Source organism: Canis lupus, chromosome 20, assembly GCF_048164855.1.
Source record: "Canis lupus baileyi chromosome 20, mCanLup2.hap1, whole genome shotgun sequence".
Classification (NCBI taxonomy): Eukaryota; Metazoa; Chordata; class Mammalia; order Carnivora; family Canidae; genus Canis; species Canis lupus.
In genome coordinates this window covers 44,203,035-44,217,413 of record NC_132857.1, presented here as the reverse complement: position 1 = coordinate 44,217,413, position 14,379 = coordinate 44,203,035, and the positions used below count along the sequence as shown (strand labels likewise).

The 14,379-nt window shown below is 44.0% G+C and overlaps 2 long non-coding RNA genes across 2 annotated transcripts in view; both read right to left on the bottom strand.

The window, feature by feature from the left end:
- Positions 1 to 69: 69 nt before the first annotated feature.
- Positions 70 to 9,709, bottom strand: LOC140612111 (uncharacterized). The gene is made up of 4 exons (XR_012013421.1): positions 9,569 to 9,709; positions 9,365 to 9,429; positions 7,281 to 7,428; positions 70 to 155 (listed from the first exon to the last, which is right to left on the bottom strand). It is a non-coding gene; the product is annotated as an uncharacterized lncRNA (long non-coding RNA).
- Positions 9,710 to 10,529: 820 nt separating this feature from the next.
- LOC140612110 (uncharacterized) overlaps positions 10,530 to 14,379 on the bottom strand; it is a 114,869-nt gene continuing 111,019 nt past the window's right edge. Inside the window, exon 2 of the long non-coding RNA XR_012013420.1 lies at positions 10,530 to 10,747. This is a non-coding gene — a long non-coding RNA (uncharacterized lncRNA). The remainder of the gene's footprint in view (positions 10,748 to 14,379) is intronic.

Here is a 14,379-nt window from a genome sequence, read left to right as displayed (position 1 = left end):
CCTCTTACTGCTCAGTAAGACTGCTGTTACGCTGCCCCTAGGTATTCCAGAGCCTGTGAGGATGCTTACCAAGAAATGAGTAGTTACGAACATGGACTTGGATTTGCTTCAAACTACATGTGCCATTACCACTGGTCACCCAATCTCTCAGTTTTCTGTTAAAAAAAAATCAAAACTAACATGACACATATTTCTACCAGGCCAAAGCACTGGAAACATAACTTTGAAGAGTAAAGAATTTCCAAACCAAGATTTAAAATCAAGAATATGTTCAACTTTACAAGTAAATAGCACCTGAGGCATATTGCATCTGTTGCATCACTGTTCAACCTAGACCATTAGAAGGGGGATTTACAGTAGCTTCTGATGGGTCTAAGGAAGAAACATCACCTGTTGCACATTTTTGCTGAGGCCTGCCTGGGCAGAAACCACATAGCTGAAGGCTAATGTTAAAAAAAGATACTCTACATAAACCAAGATGGAAAAGATGAATCAATACATGTTTTTCTTTATTTGTATGATTGTTTGGGACCTAATGTTTCCTTCACAGCTGAAAACAATAGTCACACTGTGTGTGGGAGATGTGAAAAGCAAAGCCAGCCTAATACCCCAGCACTTTCTGTACTATATACACTCAAATGCAGAACTTGACCAGTGGCTATGAACATTATTTGCTCAGCTACTCAGTGGTTGCCTTTCTCACTCCACCTCTGACTCAGCTTGAATTATATGTGCTGGGTTGCCCACAAAGCTGATGAGCTTTTTTTGTGAAAATGGTTTCTCAGCTGTGTATAGCTCAGTTAAAATGCTCCAAGGGGCTTCCACCCTCAACTGCTGAATGTTCCACTTGGCTTTCAAGCTGTTCTCACCCATCCAGAGACATTGCTTATATACTTCTCCTACTTCCACGTACAGAGCAAGCCCGGCAAGCTTCCCACAGTCATTCTGAGACCTTCCAGACTCAGCTCTCATTTCTCCTCTTCCAAACTGGGTTAGTGGCCCTTTGTCTGACTCCCTTCATGCCCTGCATCTACCTGTATTGCTAATACAACAGAATGATACAGAGATAATAGGTTGGATTCAAGCCATACCTTATGTATCTTTGTACCCCCCATGTGTAAAACTAGCACCTAACAGATTCTCAATAGAACCTAAGGTGAAGGTGAAGCAGACTTATGTCATTGCCAAAGCTCTGTCCCACCTAAGAAAAGTTCAGAAAGTCAAGTCAGCCCTTCAAGGGTCTGGACCAATCCCAACCGGACTGCTGTCTGGGCGGGAAGACTCCCTCTCCTGAAGTCCACTGCTGCTATTCTCCATTTGTGGTGAGCTCTTTGAGTTACATTACAATAGCTAGTAAGGGAAGCCTGGCTCCAAGTGTTACTTTACTAGCTGACTTTGCTTTTCTCTTTATGTGGAAGAAAAAATGGGGTGCCTGAGTAACTCAGTTGGTTAAGCATCCCACTCTTGGTTTTGGTGCAGATTATGGTTTCAGGGTCATGGGATCAAGCTCCAAAGTGGGCTCCACGCTCAGTGCAGAGTCTGCTTGGGATTGTCTCTTCCTCTCTGTCTGTCCCTCCCATTCATGTGCATGCACTCTCTCTTAAATAAATTAATTTAATTTAATCTTTTTTTAAGTGTTGGGGGAAAGAACATTTCATCTGATGGGGCAACAAGCATCAGATCATAAGATAAAGAGATTTGCTGTCCAGAGCCTAATTGTGCAACATATGAAGTTGTACATAGGAGGAGGTCATATCTTCTCTCTCTAATCTCCTGCTTGTCCTTAAAATGAGATGGCTGGATGCCACTTCACACCTGCTAAGATGGCCACACTAAAGATAATAACAGGTGTTGGCAAGAAATGTGGATAAATTAGAACCTTCACATGCTGTTGACGGGAATATAAAACAATACAGCTGCTTTGGAAAAGAGTTAAGCTTCAAGTCACAATGACTCCTCAATTCCACCCCTAGGTATATACCCAAGAGAAATGAAAACAAATATCCAGACAAGAACTTGTACATGAATGCTCATAGCAGTATTACTCATAATAGCCAAAGTGGAAACAACCCACAGTCCATCAACTGGTTAATGGACAAACAAAATGCGGTACATCCACACAATGGGAGACTCCTCAGCCATAAAAAGCCAAGTACTGATACATGCTACCACATGGATGAAAGTTGAAGACACGTGCTAAGTGAAAGAAGGAATGGGGACTGATGTTTCGTGGTACAAGGTGTCCTTTGGGAGTGATGACAATGTTTTGGAACTAGAAAGAGAAATGGCTGTCCAACATCGTGGATGTTGCAAATGCCACCAAAGTATACACTTTAAAATGGCTGGTTCTACGTTATGTGAGTTCACCGAAGAAGAAAAGAAAAGAAAGGAAAGGAAAGGAAAGGAAAGGAAAGGAAAGGAAAGGAAAGGAAAGGAAAGGAAAGGAAAGGAAAGGAAAGGAAAGGAAAGAAGAGAAAGGAAAAGAAAAGAAAAGAAAAGAAAAGAAAAGAAAAAGAAAAGAAAAGAAAAGAAAAGAAAAGAAAGAAAAGAAAAAAAGAAAGAAAAGAAAGAAAGAAGAAAGAAAGAGAAAGAAAAGAAAAGAAAAAGGAAAGAAAGAAAGAGAAAGAAAGAAAGAAAGAAAGAAAGAAAGAAAGAAAGAAAGAAAGAAAGAAAGAAAGAAAGAGGTTTAGAGTTCAAGAGATGTTTTCATTTTTAGCCAGCCTGGATTACATTTATCATTTACCAACAGAGCCTTAAAATGTAATTTTTAGTATCTATTTTCGAGTGGAAAAAGAGGCCCACGAAAACCTTCTGCAGCCCTACCCGGGGGTGTGCACTGACTGTCCCACTGGGAGGTTTCCCTGGAGGCAGACCTACCAGCATCATAGGCTCAGAAGAGCACCTCAAATGACCGAGGGGAAATGGTGGCCAATGAGCCTTGTTTGGGAAAACACAAGGCACAAGGGTGCCTACTAGGGATGTTCACAAACCATTCCAGAGGGCTTTGCTGGGATGCAGGGTCACTGCAAGGGAGGCCATACAAATAGCAGTTACTGAATTCCTTATTTTAACACCAGTCTGCAGTGGTCTTTAGAAATTAAATTAGTAGTGACTACTAATTTTTTATTCAGCCTCCCTTCTTTGCACACTGCTTGATGTTCACCCTACAGAGGAGGCCTACCCATTTTACAGATGTGGGAACTGAAGCCCTGAGAGAAGGCAAGCAGTTCATTGACATCACGCAGAGTGAGAGAGTAACAGCCAAGGAATCACACCCAAATCCATGTGTCTGGCTTTTCCCACCACACCATGTGGCACCCTGCAAAGGGAATGTTTGGTTTTTAAACAAAAGCATCTTGGCCGCAGCAAACTCTGCGTGTTGTGCCTTTACCCTGTGCTCAGTTTCTGAGAACAGTCACTCTGGGCTTTCTAGAGAAGACATGTGGACAGCACCTGCCGTGAGGCTCTGCAGACAATCTTGTAGAGACAACAGACCCTGAAAAAAATGTCATAGATGATAAAGAGGACCCCAAATAGGATCAGAAAAATCTGTGGACTCTCACTGAGGGCATTTGCTTTCCTCCACCTAAAACCATCACTGATCAATTGCTCTTGTGGACTGACAGCTAATCACTTTCTGATCTCATTAGCAGTTCTAGGGCTTAAGCGTATTAGTGAGCCCGGGAGGAAAAGCGGGGTGAGCTTCAAATAGCAAAGAGATGAGGGAAATGAGCCTCACACATTTGGTTCTTTCTAGAAAGGTTTATGCAGATCAAAGAGTTCAAAATTTATCTCCCATAAAGGTCTATGGCGGAGGGCGGCATAAACCTGTCCCGGAGGGTAGCCCTATGAGAAGCAGGTAAAGAGGGGGAGGAGCCTTTAGACCTGATTATACAGCAGACAGCCTCTGTGCACACCAGCACCTGGGGCGACTTGGCTGTGGGAAGATGACCTTTCAGAGTCTATGCCAAATTAGCCCAATTACCCGGTTAAACAAACAGAGCCCCAGGCGTCTCTCTGGATACCACATTTTATCATCTTCTGGCAGTGTGCAGTCTTTCCAAGAAAGCTGTCCTGTTGAAAAATTGCTGGGTGGTGAGAGAATCAGCAAAAGGTGCATATTTGTAAACAGAACCTCTAATATTCATTATTTTTCCCAGAAGGGATAAGGCCAGCTCCACCACCAGCGGATAAAAACAGCTTTGCCTGCTGTGGCTGTCGTTTCAATGATAAATGTATTTTTCTCCGCTGCCCAAAGCCAGTCTCTTGACATACTCTGAAAAGTAGGGGAGGGGGGATGTTACTTGCTGAGCCTCACAGGAAGGAGAGAGGAGTGCTAGCGATGCATATATTTTAATGATGGGATCTGCACCAAGAAAGGGTTGGCCTAAATCCTTTACTCAATGGCCCTTTCTCTAAGGAGAGTTCTCTGATGGAGAAAAGCAGGGGCAATTAGAAAAGCCGCACCAAAAAAAATAATAATAATAAAAATAAAAATAAATAAAAATTAAAAATTAAAAATTAAAATAAATAAAAATAAATAAATAAATAAATAAATAAATAAATAAATAAATAAATAAATAAATAAATAAATAAAAAAGAAAAGCCGCACCATGAGGAGGGACCTGCACAATGCTGGAGAAGGGCTCTGCTGGCGGACTGTTCCTGGGGGCCGCAGGTGATGGGTCATTACAAGAATGAAACCGGGGTGGCTGGCTTGGGCGGAGCAGGGTCTGTGCGGCTGTAACAAAGCCTCCCTCCACTTTCTAACCCACTTCTGGGGCCCACGTTTCCCCTTCCTGTTTCATAGGAGTGTCTCAGGGAGTGTGAAAGCTGGGGAGGCTCACTGAGGTCATGCACTCAGGGACAGCAAACACTTGCCACTGCTACCCTGTCCTCCACCCCCTCCCTGTGCCCAACTGATCACCCTGCCTAATCTTTTCAAGCCTACATGCAGCCTCAAAATTCTCATCAGCTCAGCATGCCACAAAGCCTCAACAGAGTTAGTACGCCAGATGAAAGCCGGTAGGTTAGTTTTGTCTAACCTCATCTCGTCGTTTCTGTTTCAACACACTGCTTGTTCGTTGGGTTAAAGATTATATGTTATGCTATTGTTCTAGATTTTCTTCTTTTGTTTCTTTGTCCCTGCCACCACCCCCGCCGCTTTTACTGTTTTTAAAGATTTTATTTATTCATGAGAGACACACAGAGAGAGGCAGAGACATAGGCAGAGGGAGAAGCAGGCTCCCTGTGGGAAGCCCCATGTGGGACTCCATCCCAGGACCCTGGGATCACGCCCCGTGCCAAAGGCAAGACGCTCAACCACTGAGCCACCCAGGGATCCCGACCCCTTTGCTTTTAAAACATAAAACAACAGCTTTATTTGAGATATAATCCCCATGCCACAAAACAGACCCTTTTATAGTGTACAATTCATTCATTTTTAGTATATCCACAAGGTCGTGCAACTTTCACCACTAGCAAATTCCAGAACGCTTTTATCATGTCAAGAAGCAACGATACACACACACCCCAAACCCAGAAGCAGTCACTCCCCACTGCCTTTTCTTCCCAGCCCCTGGCACTCACTAATCTACTTTCTGTCTCTATGGAATTTGCTTATTCTGGACCTTTCCTATTAATAGAATCATATGACATGTGACTTTTTGTATCTTAAGAGTTCATTTCTTGGGACGGTTGGGTGGCTCAGTGGTTGAGCGTCTGCCTTGGGCTCAGGGCATGATCCCAGGGCCCCAGGATCGAGTTCCACATCGAGCTCCCTGCGAGGAGTCTGCATCTCCTTCTGCCTGCCTCTCTCTCTGTGTCTCTCATGAATAAATAAATAAAATCTTAAAAAAAAGAGTTCATTTATTTTCTTCTGATTTTAAAAGAAAGCAAAACATCACTGGGGCCCCTCCAAGTGGCATGGGCCCCAGGCACCAAGCCTGCTGCAGAAGTCGGCCTTGCCTCCAAGGAAGCCTCCACCCTCCCCAGGGCACCTCCAACTCTGCTGGCCACCACACACTGCCACTGCCCGTTTCTGACACCTTCACAGCGCTGCAGGAGTCCCAGGTGAGGGCAGACGTGGGGATGCCTCCCGCCCTCCGCACCACCCAAGCCTGCCCTGCTCCCCACTGCCCTGTTCATGGCACTGACCCAGAAGTCAGATCCAGCCTGTCCTCCACTCAGCCCACCCTCTGAGACCTACTGCTTTGATCCTAGGCCAGGCCTGCCTGCCTGGCCTCTTTCTCACTTAAACTATTCCCTCCAGAGGGTTTCCTTATGCAAAGAGGCTGTCCACCATCAGGCCTGAAACCTGGGGTGGGCTGGCTTACGCATAAATGCTATCCTGTTAGCAGATCTCTTTTGCTTTGCCCTTGCTACCAGAGGACCACTTTGGAGGCAGCTCGGAACCCTGCCTGGGCAACAAGTACAGAGCAGAGAAAGCCCAAACTTGTGCCTTTGTCACTCTTCCTGGCTCCTCCTCCCGCGTCTGTTCCCAGAAAGCTCCTTCTGTTCCCTGAGCCTGTCCAGCTGGAGGGGTGGGAAAGACAGACCGTCTGTCAGACCCTCCAAAGGGACTTCCAGAAGTTGGGGTGGAGAAACAGACTTTGAGAAGAGGACCACACAATGGGACCTCGGGGAATTCACATCTTCTGCCTGTGATCAAGTGGCCGACAGCCTAAAGGGAGGGCTGAATGCCAGGGGCCCAGGCCAGGATGCTGCAAAGCACAGGACTCACTCACTCATGTTCCAAGGCCTGTGAGTCAGCAGGAGGAAGTGCAGCTGGGAGGATGGGGCGGGAACCAGACGACCACCACTCCTGGGTCCCGCCTGTCTGCCCGACCCCCACCATCTCTGGAGTCCCTTCACCCCTCCATGAACATCTACAGTGTACAGGAACCAAATCAATCTACCACAGGCAGTTGTTGGACCCCCTACTCAGAGGCCAGGACACCGGGCAAGAGCTTGAAGCCTCAGGTTGCTCATTCATTTATCCCTTCATCTCCTTTCCCAAGTCTAGGGTGTGCTCAGCACTACACAAGATGCCAGAAAGGCAGAAATGAGACATGGCCCACAAAGAACATGTGGCCCAGAGGTTGTGACGAACAGGAAAACAGTTCACTAAGGGGATCTGGTGAGAGCAAGGAGTGTTAGCTCTTCCTGGGGGCAGGACTGGGCATCAAGAAAGGTTTTAGAGAGTGTGTTAGTTTGCTAGGGCTACCGTATCAAAATACCACAGACTAGGTGGCTTAAGCAACAGAAATGTATCTCCTTACCTTTCTGAAGGCTGGAAGTCCAAGATCAAGGTGTCAGCAAGGGATGGTTTCTCCCGAGGCCTCTCTCCTTGATCTGTGGATGGCTTCTTCTTATTGTGTCCTCTCACGTGACCTGTCCTCGGTGCATACAACTCCCCAGAATCTATATCTACAACCAAATTTCCTCTTACAAGGATGCCAGTCAGATTGGATTAGGGACCACTTTAATGGTCTCAGGGGTAGCTCAATCACCTCTGAAGAGCTTCTCTCCAAATGCAGTCACAGTCCAAGATACTGGAGACTGACATTTCAACATACAAATTTTAGGGAGACACAATCCAGCCCGTAACAGAGAGGTTGTCTTTGGGCTGTGCCTTAATAGTAGAGCCGAAACTGGCCACATGGGCCAAACAGAGAACTATTCTTGATGTCAATCAAGCCCAGCAGAGCAAAGACCCAGAAATACCAAATGCCTGTCACCTTCAAGGAGTAGCAAGAGTTGGCTACGCAAGAAAGAAGGCAAAAGTAGCCCACGCTTTAAGGATGTCGTGTGTTTTCCTGGTGGTTGTGTACGGGAAGGGGGATGGTGGGCAAGAGTTCAGGCTCTGAATGTCCTCATGTGCAGACTGAGTATTGTGTGGACTAAATCAAAGTTTGTTAGACTCGGAGTGTTTATAATAATTAATCATCACTATTATAAGTGGTTCTCCTTTTTGGTACTCCTTTATGTCCTTTGGTGACTATATATTAGGTTTTTTTTTTTTTTTTTTAATGAAAAAGTAAGATGGTCAAGAGGTAGCCGATGCTGGGAAAGTCAGAAGAGTGAGAAAAATCTACTCCGTGTAGCAAATCTACTCTAGTCATCAAGTGTTTGCTGGGTGTAGTTGTCTGCTCAGTGCTGTCTGGAGGGGAGAAATCTAACGCAGGCTCTTGTAGCAGAGCTGACAACTCATCTGGGAATGTTCCTTCGGAGGATGAGCCCACCCGCAGGAAGCTGGCAGGGGTGCTGTGGTTTGTAATCGCAGCCCTTACCCCTCTAACCCCCGAAGGCACCAGACTCAGAACTGGTAGCTAAATCAAAGCTCCAGGGACAGAGATGACTTAAAGACCTCCCAGAAAGTGGCTAAAAGCCCTGAAGGATGTTTTTCACATAAGCTCTCTTGAGAAGGGCTTAGGGCTCACCCTCAGATTTCCTTGAAACTGTAACTGAAAGAAAGCTTGGAAAATCTGAACGCTCCAGTCTCTGAGAGGGAAGTGTACAGAGCAGGGAGCCGGGAGCCAGAAGAACAAGCCCGAGTTCTGACTCTGCCTTTACTAAGCTATGCAGTTTTGGTGGAATCACTAGTCCGGGAATCTTTGAGTGGTCAGTTCCTTCATCTCTAAAATCAAGAGCAAATTACCACCTACCCCCACCTGCCGTAGGACTGGGTAACTGTTGGGATCAGATGGGGGAACTGAAGAGACAGTGCTCTGAAACTGCACAATTCCGCATATCCTGAGCCATCGACAGAAGGATGAGACCACTAGGCTTCCAGAGTGGGTGTAAAGGGACATCTCCGTAGTTCCCAACCTGGGTGTACACTGAAAACATCTGGTTGCTGGTAAGAACTAGCTACACCTGGGCTCTCCAAGATGTTTCCCAGGTGATACCAGTGTGCAGCGAGGGTACAAAACACAGCTTATTTGATTGATTAGGTCATTTTACTCCTTCAGCAAAACCCATCGTCCACAGCTGTGATGGTAGAAAAAAAATCTCTCCTAAACCACTTCCTGGGGTGCCTGGGTGGCTTAGTCCGTTAAGCTTCAAACTCTTGATTTTGGCTCAGGTCATGAGCTCAGGCTCCTGGGATCCAGCCCCTGAGTGCTGGGGGATGGGGCCTCTGCATGCTCAGCAGGGAGGCAGCTTGGGAGATTCCCTCTTTCTCTTCACCCCCTTCTTGTTCTCGCTCTCTCTCAAGTAAATACATCTTTAAAAATAAATAAATAAAATGTTTCCTGAGCAGAGTTAAATCCTCACACCTAATCACTAAAGACTCTGGTTCTCAAAACATAATATGCAAGAGGATCCCATGTGTTACTCGTTAAAGAAGAGGCCAGAAACTCACCTCTATGGAGATTCTAATCCATTCAGTCTGATAACGGGCTCGGGAAATCTGCATTTTAGTCACATCTGGTGTAAAGAGAATCCATTGGACCCAAAAGAAAAAAGAATTAACTTCTTAACCTTGCCCTCATACTAAAACAACAAGTAATCTTAGCCTTCTGACAACAATAATAACCACAATAGCTACTGTTTATTGAATACATACCTCATACCAGGGTCTTAGGTACAAGTATCTGGAATCTTCTTAAGAGCGATGAGGTAGTATTCCAAGTTTGCAAACGTGCACCCAATACTCCTCCCTCTGGGAAGAGTTCTTCTCCTCCCACTTTGTGTTAAGGAACTGCACTTTCCCCATTTCACGTGACTGTAGTGGAACTGCCCATCAAACTGCCCAGTACCACCCCTTGGGGAAGAGGAAGAGGCCCAGAGGGCATGCGACTCCATCCCAACCAATCAGGTTCCTCCTTCTGGGCCTCTGACTTGAGTGGGGACAGATTGGGGCCCAGGGCAGGTGTGTCCTGCTTTCCCTGGGCTGAGGCCCTGAGCCAGCTGTTCCCAAGATTTGATGGTTTAGCTTTCTCTTCCATTTCATGAGCTATTCAGTAATCTTCCTGTAAATATTTTTTTGGCTTAAGTTAATCAAAGTTGGTTTCATTTATTACAACAAAAAAATTAATGAAATATTCATTTTACAGATTAAGAAGCTGAAGCTCAGAGGAATTCAATAACCGAGTCGAGGATCCCACGTACAGGAGACAGCAAAGCAGGACGTACCACTGGGCCTCTCTGGCTTCACAATACCTGACGTTATTTCATTTCCCCTGAAATTCATTCTCCTGAGAACTCCAAAGGGTCAGAGGAGGAAGAAGAGAAAGTGCACTTTCAAAACATATATGTTCTTTGAAAAATATGAAGAGAAATTTAAAGGTTACTACAAACTCCCACACTCATCCCTCTGTAGGTTTAAAACCTCCCAGAGACAATTATTAATTTAATTATCCATTTCTATTAAATGTCTCAAGGGTATAACCAGCAACTCTCTTATTAAATTATATATTACAATACAACACATGGCTGAGTAAAAAAGGCATAAAAAGCAAACAGTGGTTCAAGTTGGGAAAATGCCAAAGAAAAACATTCCAACAAAGTAATAATTAAGACCAGAATTCACCACCACTTCAGCTGAGTTTGTTTTATTTTATTAAGTTATTGACTTCTTAAATTCATGGATTCTAGATTATGATCCTGAAATCAGAAAACAGAGGCTACACTGTGACCAAAAGTGTGACCAAGTCATCCTTCCGAACATTAAACCTTCCAGCTCTGGTTCCCATAACAAATGGCTTCTCTTGCTTCCTCTTTCCAGCCATACACATGAGACTATCTATCAAGAGAAAAAATATCTGTATTAGTCAGTAATATGACTGTTGTTCTGCTGGTCACTGCAGCCCAAAGCCAAGACCAAACAGACATTTGTCACTACATGGAAATTAATTTTGCAGAATTTACTTTTAATATATACATCAGCCCTATTCACTGAGTGTTGACTGTCTCAAATACACCTCATTGAAGAATTCTAGGAAGCCTTCTTTTGCCGAACATACCCAATGTATGCCCCATAACCAGTGCCCCTAAATGATAAGCACTTGAGTAGCTTTCACACGCCGCTTCACTGCACTTCTATGCAGTACCAGGTATCAGTGTATGGCAAACCATTTATTCCCCTCAGGGAATTCAGTCTAAAAATATAATCAACAAAAAATTTAAAAATGAAAAATTAATAAAAATATGATCACCAATGTATGCAAATATTTAAGTCCTAAGTCTATTAATCATAGCATTGTTTACAAGAAGAAAAAAATGGAAACAATTCAAATGTCCAATGATTAATTAAATATGTTATGGCATAACCATTGTAAAAAGCCCATTATAAATAAGTGTTCATGAGAAAAATGTTCATGGAATGCATTCATGATTGTTAAATGGAAAAACTCATAGAACAGTAAGTCCAATGTGATTCTTTTTTTGTGTATATATATATACAAATATATATGAAATATTTTCCAAAAAAAGATTAGAAGGATATTCACCAGAATAAAGGACAGTTATTCCTGAGAACTATAATTGTAAATTTATTTTAAGATTTTATTTATTTTTTTGAGAGAGAGAGATCACGAGTAGGGGAGAGTGGCAGAGGGAGAGAGAGGAGCAGACTCTCCACTGAGCAGGGAGCTCAATCTCAGGACTCCAGGGTCATGACCTGAGCCGAAGGCAGATACTTAACTGAGTGAGCCACCCACGTGTCCCTATAAATTTTTTTTTATTTTCTTATAGTCCATATCCCTCAAATTTTAAGGAGCATTTTTTTAAAACAAACTATTGGGTTGGCCACAGAATGGTCAAGCTGTTAGGTTTGCTTTCCCAGTCAGATCTTAGTTGGCAGCTAATAGTATCCCACAGGACTGGACTTTCAGATCGTTAGCTGCATGCTATCTGGGAGGCCATTCAGATGATTCCAGGTATTGTCATGTACAAAACTGTCAAGAAAGAGTCCAAATAGAGAAGTAAATTCAAAGGATTAAGAAATAGAAGGGAAGAAAAAGGTAAATAGATTGCCATCAACATAAAATGTAACTGGTGATTTGTGCAGCTTTACCAACAGATGATTTGCAAAGCTTTACCAACTTACTTTCAAAAATAAGGGAAATAGCCTTATGCAGGTACAATTCCTTGAAGAGGTCAAGTCTAAAGTCAGTGTGTAAGAACTACTGCCACTCTAGTAGCCTAAAGCAAGTCTAACAGAAATGTAATAATTATCTATCTCCCTCCAGCTTCAAACTCATTCTCAACTCCATTACCAGGCAACCAAAAGCAGGATGTTATTTGGAAAGACGTGGAGGGGCAGCCCAGGTGGCTCAGCGGTTTAGCGCCGCCTTCAGCCCAGGATGTGATCCTGGGGTCCTGGGATGGAGTCCCACGTTGGGCTCCCTGCATAGAGCCTGCTTCTCCCTCTGCCTATGTCTCTGCCTCTGTGTGTGTGTGTCTCTTGTGAATGAATGAATGAATGAATGAATGAATAAATAAATAAATAAAATCTTTGAAAGATGTGGAAAATTAACTTCCTCTCTAACCTAGTTCAGAGTATAGCGATCACTTTGGCCACCATCTTGGTTTTGACCCAACCTCCCAAAACATCCCACAGAGAAGGCTCCCATTGTCTCTGACTGCCGCTGTCACGAAGACACAAAGGATTATGAGGAAGTCTTCACTTCAGACTGTAACACTCCCTCACACACTTTCTGCTAATGTGGTCAGCCAGTTCTTCAAACTCTCAATACCTATTTACCACAACAGTGAATGTTTCTGTGTTATGGCTAGAATAATTTCAGAACAAGTGCTTCATACAAAAGACAAATAGCTATAAAATATGTCTTAAAGTCTTGAGGGAAACACTGAAATGTTTTTTAAATCACTTTTCATAGATCAAAGATCTTGGATAATTGGGGACACACTTATGTATTCTGTATATCATGTTTGTTCTGTAGCCCAAATGGTCCCTGGCCTGAGAGCACAAGTCAGGATCCTGGAGCACTCACTCTGTGTTTGTCCTCTGTGGGAGGGCAAAGGCTGGCTCTACCTCTATTTGTTGCCTCCCAACTGCCATCCTTACCCATCTTCCCTTCAGGCAGAGCCTGCCTCCCACGACAGAGACTGAAAAACACCAGATAATTGCTTTCCCAGCCTCCCTTACAGTAAAGTAGCCAAGTGATACCATTTTGGCCAGTGAAGCATAAGAAAAATTCTGAGAAACTCCTGAAAAAAGATTTTCTTCCTTCATTTTATGAATGAAGCAACAGAGAAGAGCTTCTTCCCCACCACCTTCCCTTCCTTTTAAGGATATGATTGTAAGATGATTTGTAGCTGCAGCAGCCATCATGAGGCCATGAGGAGAAACATTGTTGACTCACTATGGATGGCAGGGCAAGAAAAGAGATAGAGCCTGGGAACTTGAACTACTGCACAAAACCCTGTATTCACATACTTCCTGACTTCTTAAGTGAGATACTAAGTTTTCACATCTTTTTCAAAACTTTCTTTTTTTTTTTTTTTTAAATTTTTATTTATTTATGATAGTCACAGAGAGAGAGAGAGGCAGAGACACAGGCAGAGGGAGAAGCAGGCTCCATGCACCGGGAGCCCGACGTGGGACTCGATCCCGGGTCTCCAGGATCGCGCCCTGGGCCAAAGGCAGGCGCCAAACCGCTGCGCCACCCAGGGATCCCCTTTTTCAAAACTTTCATTTGCATATTCTACTATTTACAGCTGAAAACATCCCACCTAATTCTACTCAGAGAGCTCTATATCCTCCCCAGACCTCAGAGCCTCCTTCCTCTCCTTGAGAAGGCTTTCTATTATTCAAGGCAGAAATAACATCACAGCCTAAAGAAGTACTTTTGATATACTTTACCAGCTTCTAGGCCTTCCAGAAAATAATGACTATGTATTTCCCCAACTCTTTGAAATCTTCCTTGTGATTAAAGAGATGTCCAAAAGATTGCCAAGGTGTTTCAGTTATCAACTGCTGTGTAACAAACCACTGAAAAATTTATTAGCTCAAAATGACAATTATTTATTTGCTCACAGTCTTGTAGGTCAGTAATTTGGGCTGGGCTCAGCTGGGACAACCCATCTCTGCTCCATATGGTATCAGTCAGTCTCCCTTTGCATTTGGAGTTCATTGGCAGATCTCAGTTGGCAGGTCAGCTGGAGACTGGCTGGGCCTGAATGTCTGACAGTTAGCCTGTTAGTGAGCAGAACTCATTTCTCTTCCATGGTCTTTTTAGCAGGAGCTCAGCTTCCACACATAGCATCTGAGTTCTAAAAGCCTGAAAGTGGAAGCTGCAAATCCCCTTGAGGCCTGCAATCAGAAATCACAATCTCTTTTATGGCATTCCGTTAGTAAAAGCAAGTCACCGGACAGCCCATCTTCAGGACATGTGGGAATAGGCTCTGCCT